At 37.1% G+C, this 14433-nt stretch overlaps 1 protein-coding gene across 1 annotated transcript in view; it reads left to right on the top strand.

The window, feature by feature from the left end:
* The window catches only part of PPP4R4 (protein phosphatase 4 regulatory subunit 4), a 69086-nt gene that overhangs the window by 1434 nt on the left and 53219 nt on the right, over positions 1–14433 (top strand). The window lies entirely within an intron of this gene.

The raw sequence follows: 14433 nt of genomic DNA, 5'->3' as shown, positions 1-14433 counted from the left end.
GTATTTTTTTTTTTAAATGCATAGAATACCTGTGTACATGTATAAACATTTCTGCATTTCTGATATGGCCCTCCCTCATCAACACTGCATTGTATTTCATCTTCTTTTCCCCTGCAGCTGATTTTGCAAGATTCCCTGAGTGTTAACATTAATAACACCGATCATTCCGTGATTTTGTATTCACTCTAAGGGAATGTTCACTCATGAACAGTTGCCACAGACTGATAACAGAGCTGTTTGAGCATACTGTATATGTCTGGGCTTTCAGAAGAGATAACTTGAGAGATTAGTTTTATAGTCCTTAAGAAATACTGTAGAAGATACTATTTTTATACTTACCTGTGTTCTGGTTTGTCATTTTATGTCTTCCTTCTTGTTGCTTGAAGTATTTATTTGCAGCTACTTGAATAACTTACATTTGACAGTTTAAAGTAAAGATCTTTCAACTACTATGTAAAGTCATTTTTGAGAGTACAAATGTTCTGATTTGAGTTGCATTTTTAAACAATACCTAGTAATTGGAGAACCAGCTGTAGCTCCCTCTCAGTTTGCTTATTCTGCTGGTTTAAGTGCTCTTCTAGTTTATGCCTGTCATCAATGTTTAAAGTAGATATTCTCAGTGACTTAATTTTCTCTTTTGGGGGCACGTGACATTATTTTTAGGTAAGGACTGATGCTACTTTTGATACTGAGTTTTGGCGGGGTGCTTTCTTTTTTGTTGGTTGGTTGTTTTTTATAAATGTTGAACTTTAATAAATAGTGGTTTTTAAAACTTGCTTTGCTAATAGTTCCTGTAATGAAAGCAGTCTGTTGGCTCTAGGGAAATTCAGAGGAAATAGTTTGCATGTGGTGCATATAATTGCAAAAGATGCATATTGGTTTGGGTTTTTACCTCATAGCAATCATCATAGTTGACTTTCCCTGTGTGGCAGCAAATTTCTTTGCTCTTTTCCTAATTAAAGATCATGTTTCCGGCAATATGCCTTTACTGGATCATTGCCTTGTTAAAGGGTAAAAGGTCCCACTTCATATCTTTATCTTACTAATTGCTTTTCAACCTGGCCTTGATCTTCTCCTGACATCTTCATCTGCTTTCTCTACACTTGAGCAGCTGTTCTGGAGACATTATTTTCCTTGTGATGAAATTTTCACTTTTGCCTCTGCATTGTCCTCATTGCTGAAAGGTAGTTTCAACTCTGCTTGATAAGCTTCTTGTAAGGCAATCACTTGCTGTGATTGTCCAGGTATGTTAATACAATAATCCAGTGGAAGCTTTTGCTGTTCAGTAGTATATTGCCTTCCCTGTACTGAGTGAAGTATAAGGAGAGTTGAAAAGCTGCCTGTAGCACAGACAGTATCCTTTATATAATGTACAAAGGTATGCATTTTTGGCTTGTCTGGCATTTTTAAATCTAGTATAATAAAATAACTCTGCCTGTTCCTGTTTGACAGTAATGTCAGTCTGGTCTTTTCATGCCTCATTTTCTCACACAGATGCATTGTTTGCTGTCCTTTAGGTTGTCCCTGATGTGGGACTCTCCTTGATGTTATCCAAAAAGATACTGCCTTTCCTGAATATCCCACTATAAAAATTGCTTTGGTGAGATTGAAATGAATTGTTAATGACGTCTGTGTTGTGCTCCATTTGGAAAGGATGATGCTACCTCCATATAAATTAAAAAATACGCAAGAACAATAATAGAAAGCAAATCTCACTCCTTAAGTATCTACAAATAGTATCAAAATACTTAATGTTGTGTCACATTGTCTTTTATATTGTCATTTATGTAACCTTAACCTGCAAGTTGGTGATTTTTAATTTACTGAGGAGGATATCTTTATGTTGCTTGTACAGTACAGTGGAGCTGACTAATACTGAATGAAACCTTAGAATGATACAGCAAAGCTAATGTTTGCTAATTATTTTCTGTAAATGTCCATGAAGAGTCCTCACATTTTAATGGCTTTGCTTCTGAACCAAAAAGCTCAACCAGTTTCTTCTCTTTTTGCATTCTCCTTTCCCTCCAAAACCTGCCCCCAATTTCTCCTCCCCACTGTTGAACTTGGATACATATATGCAGAGTTGTTGCATATTTAGTAGATACTTGCCTTTTCTAGAGTTATGCTTCTGAAGGTTTTTACTGTTGTATTCTGAAAACAGCTACATTGACATCCTAGTTGGAGAGAATACTACAGGCTTTTACTGAGGTTTTTGGTGCTTGAATAGTGGGGAGTTTTGTTTCTTTTGAGTGTGTGCTTTTTGTTTGTTTGTTTGGTTTTTGTTATTTTCTGCTGATTCTCACCATACTGTGTATTTGAGAATGTGTCAATTTTCCACTTAGTTTCATCAGTTAGTTCTTTTTTCACCTCTTGTGTTACTTCTCATTTGTCAGTAATATTAAGGAGTTTTTTCGCATGCTCTTTTACTATTTGATACTGTAAAAGTTATTTGTTTTGCTCATCTAGTATACGTTGGTATCCATCTTATTTTGTATTTCTACAATGTGTTGTCTGCCTGTATCTAGCCAGGATGTTTTGTCATAGATGTTGTAAATTTCTGTTCATTGTCTTCTCTTATGTATGACATAAATTCACATCTATAAATGTTCTTAGCACATGGTGAGTACATTGACACATTAATAATGTTTGAGATCTCACTTTCATAGGGATGTGGCTTCATTTTAATTGGTTTTCTATTGTTACCTGTCATAGTTTGGTTTTACATTCTAAAGTGCTAATTGTAATTTTGATAATCCTAACAACTCTCTCTCTCTCCCTCCCCCTCTCGTTTTTAGGGGATGACTTTGCTTTCAGTCTCCCCTCTTCTGCCAGTACTATTCTTCAGGTAGCTATGCAGTGAGGTAGTTTTCAACTAAATCAACTCCTTGATTTGGCTACTCATGTGAATATGGCACCAGTCGTGCAAGCAAACACGAGGGGACTTGAGAGCTCACCTGATGGCTAGAGTCACTTTAAGATGACGTAAGCATGGGTGAACTTCAGCTTTAGATCATTGTTGCCCAAAGTGCTCAGTTTTAATTAGGTAACATTGTGCAATTAGACTAAGCAAGTTCTAATTTAATAAGAATGTGGTAGCAAATTGGGCCATCATTTGTTGTAATCTCAATTAACCTTCATTCTGGTTGAGGAACTGGGCTTCCTTAGACCAGGTCATCAGGGATGTTTGTGAACTTCCCATTGAAATAAAATGGATTTAGGTACCTAAAGTGTGAGAGACATCTGAGTGTCTAGGATCTATGTCTTTGATCTTCAGCCTGAGTGCTTGGTGGTTACTAGAGGATCTGACTGGAATCACCAGAGTTGTATTCTGACTGTGTTTTGCATTGTTGCTGGCCCCACAGAAGAACAAGGAGAGCAAAATAGCTTTATGCATCTCAGCCATGTCGATGTCAAGATTGATGGCTTATCATACAGCCATCAGCAGATTAAGACAAGCTGTCAAACTGCACTGGAGCAACCGAATAGTTTGCATTCCACTTCAGGGCATCGTGTCCTCTACTGGCACAGTGGCAATAAGCAGCTCAGGGACAGTAATTTTATTCCTGCTATGAACTTTTGCCTGTAGTCTTCATCTCCATGTTTGCTGACATTTGATTGATGCCATTACTGATTTTTATTAGTCTTACTGTAGCTCACCCTTTTATGGCATACAGCCAATAGCAAAATATCTGTTCTTTGCCTGATGTGAACCTGTTTTGAATACAAGGATGCTTACTGGTATGCACACTACAGAGCGTTTTGTTTTCTGAGGACTTTTCTGATAGATATCCCTAGGGGTTTTACATTGTTGTGTATACTTTATTATTTTGTATTCAGCTACTTCCTGTTTATTTGTGCCTGCTTAGTGTTAAAGCTTCCAGGCCTTGACATTTCTGTCATACTCAAAAAAACAGGGTAGTAATGAGTTATCAAGGTGGAAGACTGCATTATTCACCCTTTTGGGAACGTACTGTACTTTAGTTTTGGAGTGATCCTATCTCTCAGTTTAGAAAACAACACAGTCCCTCTCCAAAACATTTAACACCAGTTTTTGAAGACACAATAGATGTTTTATCTAAATTGGACAGAATTCAATGCCTGTAAACTTAGCATGTCTTTAAACAAAAACAAAAAACCAAAACAAAACAATTGTACTTTTGTAGTCATTCTTGATTAGCTAGGGTGTTCTCAAATTCTAAGCATCTTTTCATACAGCGTATGTTGTTAATTGTGTCAATCCCACTACCCTTTAAAAGATTAACTTTTTTTCTTCCAGTTTTTAGCCTTCATCATGTTAGTCTTGGAGATTTTCTTTTCTCTAGAGAAACTCACCTTTGAATTTAAATTAAAGTTTTCATTTAAATATAACTCTCGAGCTGATCTTCTAGTATAAATATTGTGGCTTTTTTTTTTGTGCTACATAATCATGAGAACTGAATAGTCTATCCCAGTTATAGAGCTGCTGAATTTATGGTCCTGATGCATACATAGTATACGGAAAGATCCAGCTGTCATGCTAGGCACATTGGAAAACAACTCTTCCAACTATACTGGCAAGCTGTAAATACTAACATAAAACATATTTCTTCAGTTGCTTCCCCCCCCGTCTTATTTTGTAAATTACAAGTTAAGTTTTATAAAAGTTTAATTCCTCATTCACTTAGTTGAATGGTTAAATTAGTTTCCTGACTCTGTTATGCAAATAAATTAATGTTTATGGAATTGATTCTTTCACCTTAAGGTGAAAAGTATACCTGTAGTCTTTTGAAATGACGCTAAGTCGCATACTTTTATTAAAATTTAAATTTGTGCAAATACTTGTGTTGATCATATTTGCTGAGTTGGAATGATAGCTGAGGAACCAGTAGGAAGATGGCAGTGCCAGTCCTCTCACCCTTCTAGTGTTAGTGCAGCTTTTGCCCATGTGCATGCAGAGCACATTGGGGAATTTATCTGAGGGAAACCCTGAAAATAATGGTTAGTTTTAAAACAGATCAACTGTGTGATCCAGGACTTTGTGCACCTTGAAGACTTGTACCAGCACAAAGGGATTGGGTAGCAGCATGGGAACTTTGCTCGGGACTGGGTGAAATGGCTTTGACACTTAGCACTGCGTTTGGCTGGCTGACAGTGTTCATGGAGCGAAGGTTTCCTGATGTATCATTTCACAGTAAGGTTAAGTTGAATGAAGCTCTTCCTATAACAGAAAGAGTATGTCTTCTTTCCTTTCCTTATGTGACTGCATGTTACTGGTAAGTTATGTGTGCCAGCAGTAGTCCTATAGCAGTTATGCAGGCTCAGTCAGGTTAGGGAACTAATGCTAGTTCTAACAAATCTTTCAGGTACTCCCAACAAAATGTGCAACTGCGTGACTGCTCATGCTACTGTAACTGTGAGCGTGAGCAGAGAAGTCACAGCTGGTAAATCGCTCTCCCATCAATCGCAGAACAGATTTAGTGAACGTTACTCTAAGCTTGAATCTATACTTTGAATCTGTGAAGTCAAGTACACAGTCAAGTACTGTGAAATGACCAGAGAGTATAAAGTATCTGCTGTGGTGTACTTAATGAGCCCTTTGACATGAAATGAATTTCTGGAAGTCCTATGTGTGAGCTGCAGCGGGTGAGATCAGTAGTAGCTCTTCCTTATGCATTGTCAAATTCTCCTTTGGAGTTGTCAAGTATGTTTCAGAGCATCTTTGGGCATGACATAATAAGGAGAAGCTAAGTAGCTGTGTGGATGCCTTTTTTAATAGTAAACACAGTTGAAAGAACCTTGGGTTTTCTTAACTTCTGAAAATTGTTCTGTCTGAGAAAAACTTATCACGCTCTCCTAGAAAAGATCTACATAGGAATATCCAGCTAAATATTTACAATGTTTCTTTCTATATCACAAATCTCATACAGCATGTTGCCCAGCAGGAGACTGAGTTCGTTTTGTTTTTGTTTAGAGGAACACTGGTATTTAATAAATAACTTTAACAGCTGCATGGTTAATTTTGAGATGGCACATAATTAATGTGTAAGGATAATAATTTTCCTTTGTATCACCTTCCTTAGAGAGTTCCAAGTGTTTATAACAACATTTAGCACCTGTAAGGAGTGTTTATTCTCATGCTTGCTCAGTATTACTACTTTAGGTTTGTATCCTTTGCATGATTTGGCAAGAGGAATTAGTATTGCACTAGTTTATGTCAGAACCTAGAGATACATCCAGTGAAAACTGCATGAGCATGTAGGTGGGAAAATGTAATGATTTGTGTTAGAATTTATCAAGAGTACAAACTCCTCAAAGAGGTAGGTCAAGCTGTTGGTTTATGGCAAGTCTGAGAGCACTTCCACGTGATCGTGCCCAGTACTACATGACTGTCCTATGTTAGTGACTAAAACAAGTACTTAGCAGATTTTCTTGCAAATTCCTTCAGGTGTTTTGAGGACTATGTTGGAGGCTTTTGGAGCCCTTCACATGTCGGGGTGTGATGCTTCCATGGGTCTGCACTCTGACTCTGCTTCATTTGTTGCTGACAGAGAGAAGCAGCAGCAGTAGTTAGTACTGGCCCACCTACTCTTCCTCTAAAAGCAGTAGTACATATTTCAGTTTTGTGAGTATCACACTAGTAGCATGCACCATTACCTGTCCCAAAAATCTGAGTACTCTTCAGAAGAATGATTCTCGCTGATGTGGTGCTGATGCACCACATATTTTTACATTCAGAGCTGTTTCAGATATTGCTCTGAATCTCCACAAAGTGAGGCAGATAACACGTTTATGTGTTGGTTCACATTGCTGCACTTTGTGTGAAGGGGAGTTGTTTCACTGAGATGAAATTCTGATTATAATTTAAGGACTTCAGGAACTAGCTCTGCAGGCTTGGGCCTGTGCCTCAGCTGATATGCTAGGACAGGATTAATTTGGAATGAGACACAAAATAGCTTCATTGAGATTTAAAATTAATCCTGTTCTCTGGGGTATAGGGTTGTAGAATCAACTAGGTTGGAAAAGACCTTTAAGATCATCAAGTCCAACCTTTACCCCAAGACTGCCAAGACCACCATGAAATCATGTTTAAAATGAAAAGCCTCTGTTTCTCCAGGCTAAACAACCTCAGTTCCTTCAGCTGTTCCTCATAAGACTTGTGCTCCAGACCATTCACCAGCTTTGTCGCTCCTTTCTGGACCTGCTCCAGCACCTCAATGTCTCTCTTGCAGTGAGGGGCCCAGAACTGAATAAAGGATTCGTGGTGCAGCCTCACCAGTGCCCAGTACATGGGGACAGTCACTTCCCTGGCCCTGCTGGTCACACTGTTTCTCATACAGGCCAGGATGCCTTTGGCCTTCTTGGCTGCCTGGGTGCAGGCTGGTTCATGTTCAGCGGCTGTCAGTCAGCACCCCCAGGTCTTTTTCCACCGAGCAGCTTTCCAGCCGCTCTTCCCCAAGCCTGTAGCGTTGCATGGGGTTGTTGTGGCCCAAGAGCAGAACCCAGCACTTTGTGTTGTTGAACTTGTACCACTGGCCACAGCCTATTGATCCAGCCTGTCCAGATCCGTCTGAAGAGCCTTCCTACTTCTAGAACTGTTTTATTTAGCTATATTCGAGTTAACTTTAATGCTATTAACATTTTCATCTTTGTTCCACCAGCTGGTAGTCTAAATGCCAACACTGTCTTGTTACACTGGATCTTTGTCAAGCCTCAGAGCCCTAAGATTTATGACACAGGAAAGAAAGCAGGGTTGTTTAATTTCATTTTTTACATCAGAAACCAGAATGGGAATGTAGACAGTTCCTGAGGCTAAGCAATTCAAGGAGGTCTTTACCATTAATTGAGAAGTTCTACTTTGGTAGGAGCATCTTATTTAATCTTTCAGGGGTAGCTTGTTGTGTAAGAAAAGTTCTCTTTAGGTCTTGTAGACAAACTACAAAGGAAAGTAGAAGTGATTTCTATAGTGAGAATTTCTATTGACATAGTCTGGCATAGCCCGTATTACAGCTAAAGAACCAATTCTAAAATTATATACAATTATAGGACTCTGTTCCTGAGAAAGAGGTCATTTCAGATTCAAAAACTGATGCCACAAGTAGCATCTCTAGCCGAAGACAGAGTTATGTCCTCAGGGGAACATTTTAAAAGATAGGCTAGTGATGCGAAAGTAATAAGAATCTTTTCATTTGAAGGTGATAGTGATGGGAATGCTATGTAGCTGACTTGTTCCTGAAACTCACACTTTGAGAAATAACACGTGACTGGCATTCTTGCATCTTTATTCCAGTGTGTAAGTACCTTCCTAGAACAGGTTGTGTATGGGTCTTTCCAGTCTGAACAATAACAGTATCTTTTGCAGGCTTAGAAAATAAGGGCTCTCTAACTCTTATGGCTATCCCATTCACTGGAGTTCTTGAAGTTGCTACTCTCTCCATGAATAACCTTGCCGGTCTTATGGAGACGCTTTTTGGCAAAATGGTGTCTTTCCCATTGAGTGTTAATTCCCTATAGCCCATCAGATGAACACCCCTGTGTAATGGAAGAAAAATGTCTTTTTGCTTTATGAGTCATAATCAAACAGAATGAGAAAAGAGACAAAGAACCACTTGCAAATGTCTGCTAGATCTCTTAGATTCTATCTGAAAAACACTTTATTGCCTCTAGCTGATAGTTTTATACAAGCAGGAAAATGTACCAGCTATTTCATACCCATGTTATTATTTGAATGGACTCTTGATGTTGCAGGTATCCTCATTTAAATTCTATCATTTAGCTTCTTTTGCATTCAAGTATGTTTCTGCGTGTTTCTTTTTGCAAAGCATTACACTACAAGGGCTTAATGTTAAGGAATAAAAATATCAGGCTCTGGATATGTCCCTCTGTATCTTGGTAGTGATTGTTTCAGGAGCAGTTTTCTTTATTCCATGTTGCGTGACTGTGGATTCTGAGAATGTGTACAACTCTCATGTGCAGATTAGCTGAGTCATTCCTTGTCAGTTATACTGATTCACAGCAGAACCAAGGGGAATTGCTGTGCTTTACTGAACTTGGTAACTATTGTTGGAAACATCTTGCCCATCTACCCCTTACTTCCTAATGGATTTTAGATACCTACCCCTTTCCTGACAGATTCTACAGATAGACATTACTACTTAGTCATTGTATAATTCCAAAATTACACACTATTTGTTTACAGAAACATGCCACAGTGTGATTTTAGTCCTGGTGCTTCTCAGTCATTCCTGCTTTCCTGTTCTTCCACTCTTCTTTAATTTACTATAGCTTAAGAAAGTCAGATTCAGGTTGAGTATAAGCAGGGATAGATGAACTGACATGAATGGATCGCATCATTTTAAGTGTATGAACCCAAGCTGAGTATAGTAACTAGGGGTCTTGTTTCATTATCTGCTTAGAGTAGCTGGGGAGGTATTTGTAGGACTTAAGGCTTTTTTTTAAACGTATGTTTTCTGTAAGAGTATATAAATAAAGGTAACCAGCATCACCAATTCAAAATTATGTTTAATGATGAAGAAAAAGTGAAACCTCAAAGAGCATAGTTTTGCATTCCTTCTAATGGGGAAGGAAAAAGTAATTTATCCATTCTTCTTGTCCTTTCTCGTTTTTCAGTAATCATCCAGTTTAAGAGAATTCTTCTGGCTTTGCAGATGGCTCAATACAGATCAATACAGGCATTTTTCTCATAGGTTTTTAAAGTTAAATCTTCCATTTGATTGTGGGGAAAAAAAAGAGGATTTTTTTTTTTTTAAATTTCCCCAGTGCATCTTAAACCAGAAAGATATAGTCTGTTTTATTTTGTTAAAAAAGCAATGCACTGTAACTTTGAATAAAATTGCAGGAGTTGCCACAACGTTTTCTGTGGTGGTCTGGGAGCATGAAGGAAGGGTAAAAACAGAAAATCTAGGAGCCCGTGTTTTTTTGCTTACGAAAATGGCTTTGTGTACAAACTGCCAATTGTATCCCTTGTAAAAAGTCCACATTTCTTGAAGTAAATAGAATGAATTAACTTTGGTAGGAATGAGCTTTCCCATCCAATGACTATTCTTGAACGACAAAGAACAACATTAAGCACCGGAGCCATCAGTTTATGCTAAGATTAAGTAGAAGTTGTTCAAAGCTGTCTGTAGAACTCCAATACATTTCTCTTTACCAGTTGGGGAAGAGCAGGAAAGTTGGATTCAAGCTGTGTCAAAGCATTGATAACTCAATTGGTATAAACAGAGCTGCACAGTAGAAGTGCTGTTGCCCTCAGTACTACCATTACATTTTGCTTGCAAGGTGTTGTGTCTGCAAAATGGGATGATTTACTGTTTACCTATGCTGTATAAGAAGTGCAGCTCATCAGCTTGTAGTCTTTCTAAAGTAGTATATACTTGTTTTATTTTTTTTCTCTCCCCTCTGTTACCAAGAGTGTCTTGAGAAGGCTAGACTAGGGACAGTAAGGAAATGCTTTAAAAATGCTAACTATGTTTTTGTTGTAAATACGAATTGATTGTATTGTTTCTGACAGAATAAACATATGTAAAAGAGAAATGTGAAGGGCATCTGCTTAAATATTTGTATTTACATGGTAATACTACTTACATTGTTGGGTAGACCTGGAGATAAAAATGCCAGCTTTAAAGGCAGAAACAGAAAAGATGCCATTTTCACTGCTGAAATTGTAACTGAGCTTTTTGAGGAGGAGGATTTATGTCCATATTAAATAGCAAAACATGAGTCACTGCCTCATTGCTGCTTGCACCAAAATTCTTCTGTTATAAACAGTTAATCTTCTTTATGTAATTTCATTTAAAAGCTCAGGATTAGGATACCTATTTCTCTGCCATTTTGGGAGCGAGGAGTTGTTTAGGTTGTAGTTTTGAAGACAAGATTTAATTTTATTTTTGCTTTTTACAAATATACCAAGTGATAACCACTGAATCAATTGAGAGAAGGATGAATGCTACTTAAAATTAAACTGCTTCTTTAGTACAGGTTTTAGCCCAAGAATATGTCTGTTTCCTCTTATTTTTATCACCATGTAGGTTACTTGTAACTTCTTTTGAATCTTGCATGCCTTTGTATTACACACAAAAAAAATACTTGCACCATGAGTTTGTAGTGAATGATTAGGCGCATACTGGTATGGAAAAATCAACTCCTAAGGGCAGATAAATGTATTTGTGCTTGTTTGAGAACGATGTGTTACAGAGTGGATAAAGCGATAAAATTAATAGCCAGATCTTTGTCTCTTACTTATTCATTGCCAATTCTGAAGGTTTTAAATACCTTTCCAGTGCCTCATCTTACATTTTGGTTAAATTAAGATGCCTTTTTTTTTTTTTTTTTAAATGAAAAATTGGAACGTGGCAGCTTTTGGATCTGTTGTGTATAATGCCCCCCACCTACAAGCCCCATGAGCTGAAGAAGAGTCTAAGTAGATTTTAGTATTTAATAGTTCATTTGAGGTGTTCATGACTCACTTGCTGCTTTTTGGTAGGATGCAAGTACTAAGTATATTTTTTTTTTTTTATTCTGTAGCTCCTGCTTTCTGAGTCTAACATACAGAAGATGATTGATTTTATTTTTCCCCAAATGCTATTCCTTCCCTTGCAAGCGCATACAGCTTGTTTTCCTTTTCTTTGCTTTCATCCCTGTAACTGAGGGTTTGCTTTAAGATCATTATCCTCTCCTGGAGGAGCCTAGACACTGAATACCAGTTGAGATGGTTCGTGTGACACCTGTAAACACTGTCCCTGTGATACTTGTACAGAACTTTGGGGTTCTGGTTGCACTGCACTCGCATCGATATTCTAAACACTGCGTTCTGTTTTTAAGGTAAATTGTACCTGTAGATATCCATTAGAATGGATGCCATGTCAGATACCTAGTGAAAGTAGTATTAATACATTTTGATAATATTCCACATTGAGTTTAGACTGAAAGTTTACTGTCCAACAACTTTTAGTGATCAGTTAATTCTGTCCATTTTCAGTAACAAACAAACCAAAGTGGGACTGAGGGGAAGTGGTGTGCAAATGGTATTGTATCAGTGATTGCCTTTTAGCGTAATTTTTTCTTTTTCCATGTTACTTTTGCTTCTGTAGAAGGATATTGATACTAACACAGTAAACAGATAAGCCAGATAATCTGGTGGTTAACACTGGTGTGCTGTGAAGGATCTATGCAGTGGAACATATTTGACACACATTCAAAGGAAAGAGATATTTTCTTCCAGAGATGATCTGAACTAATTTTGGTAAATGTGGGTGGAATTACTGGTAAATGCTTTATTTATTCTTTCCATTGCAGAATGTCAAAGTCTTTGGGGGATAATTATACCATTAGAAATAAGTTAAAATATGAATATGTGAGTTAAAAAATAGTCTAAAAAAAAGCTATTTAAGATCATTGTAGTGATTTGGAAGGTAGGGAACATTATTGGGATTATAATTACCTAAGCCTAGTTGGGTAGGCTGGGAGATTCTGGTGGTGCACTCATAATGATTTTAACAGGAATGTAAATATGGGTGAATTATCTGTATATATAATACTGATTTTTATCTACTGTTTGAAATTATTCTGCCAGAAAGCTGGAAATTTGCAAGGCTTGTGTCATCACTTCGTTTATTATGTTAATTGTATTATCTGATTTGATTATCTGTCCACTCCAAGCTGTATGCTGTCAATGGAACAAATTTCATGTATTTCTGAGATATGACTCTGACTCTTTCCTCATTTTAATTAAGTAGCTGAATTTCATCCTACTTCCCAAAGTGAACATGAATCAAGTAAAACACTTTTTTGTTTGACAGAACGTGAATCAGCAACAGCTTGAAGTTGAGGTAATTTTTAGTTATTTGCATGTTAATCTCGGAAAGCTGCCTTTGACCTATGGTTGCTTCTGACAGATGAGAAAGCAACACTAGAGTTAGTTCTTTGCATTGCTGATGCGTGTAACTGCATCAGTTTGAAGTAATGTCCAATACTCCTTGAAAATATTTGACTGATGAACAGAAGGCGAACAAGCAAAGGTTTCCACTTCTGAGCTGCGTAAAAGGTAGTTTATATGAGGAGTAAATTCACAATTTTCTGTTCATTTTCTAATTATTTTTTTCTTTTGAGTTACCGGGCCCTTTGAGTATTACAGCAATAATTTAGTGTTAACTAAAGTCATTCTGAGATCACAGTCAGATTTCCTTGGCTAGGAAAAAAGAACTGCTTCTATAGCTAAAGCAAATTTTTTAGACCTGTGAGTTCATTTGCTAAAGGCGAGGTTGAGATATACAAACATAGCTTTCTGGATCAAGAACCTTTAAATATTTCGGAGAATATTCTTATCACTTCCACAACTGTTAGATTAGAGTTGATATGAAAAAAACCCACTAAACAACCCAGAATTGATACAAGATGGAGTATGTTATGGTAAGAGAGGATGGGAATGCATGATAGAAAGACATAGATAAGTAATAAAGTAGGAGCTTTTGGATCTATTGTTTATAACGCCCCACACTTATTAGACTTGTTGAAGAAGACTCTAAGTAGGTTTTAAGTACTTGTTAGGTCATTTGAAGTGTTCATGTCTCTCATACCACAAATAGCTAACTCTGGGGATGAAATATAGTGGTATGATAAATAAGACTGGAGAATGAAAAGAGATCCTATGTCTAAATTAGACTGTAAGATAAATTTAGGTCAGGAGAAGTAATTTACCCTGCTAGAATTTGGTTAGCATCTGTGATTCTTTTTTTTCTCACTTTCTGTGTAGAAAAATTACTGTGTAGAAGAATGTACTTTTTTCAGAAGACTTCTTATATGATATAATGAATGCATGCTGTGAAATGACAGGTCTTATTGAAAGTGAAAATTAGAATTTCAGGGTCAGTGAATAAGGACTGAGCAGAGAGGAAGATATCAGCTACTGGCTCATTTTTGTTATGTGACCCAGAAATTGGAAATTGCGTTATCTTGATCTTGGAGTGAAAAGACTGGTTTTACTTTTCAAGTTTAGATGCAAAAATAAAAAGCACAAGATGAATTTTACTCAGAGACCATGCAAAACGCAGTATGTTTTATACATCCTCTAAGGAAGAGGAAAAACTTATCTTCGGGGAGGTAGTAATGTTGATACTAGGGTAACATTCGAGAGGAAAACTGTATTCCTTTGAGGCACTTTTTACATTTGTGAAACTTTTCTTAAAATTCAGCAGAGAAAAGGTTAATGTTTCTTCATAGTAACTATTGTCTAAAATCACAGAAACTGATGATATTAGGAAGAATGAAGTGATTGTGTCATTATAGTACATTTGTTTTGGCTCAGGAACAGAAAGGAGTATTTAAGTTAGACATCCTTTCTTTCTTTGACAGTTCAGCAAGCAAACAGAAATAAGGAACTTCAGTTGACCAAACTGATCCTGGTAAACAAGGTTACTATGAATACAAAACTGCTGTGCA

Source organism: Strigops habroptila, chromosome 4 (assembly GCF_004027225.2).
Source record: "Strigops habroptila isolate Jane chromosome 4, bStrHab1.2.pri, whole genome shotgun sequence".
Taxonomy (NCBI): domain Eukaryota; kingdom Metazoa; phylum Chordata; class Aves; order Psittaciformes; family Psittacidae; genus Strigops; species Strigops habroptila.
Note: the sequence above shows the minus strand (reverse complement) of the source record. Positions and strands in the feature narration are given on the sequence as shown.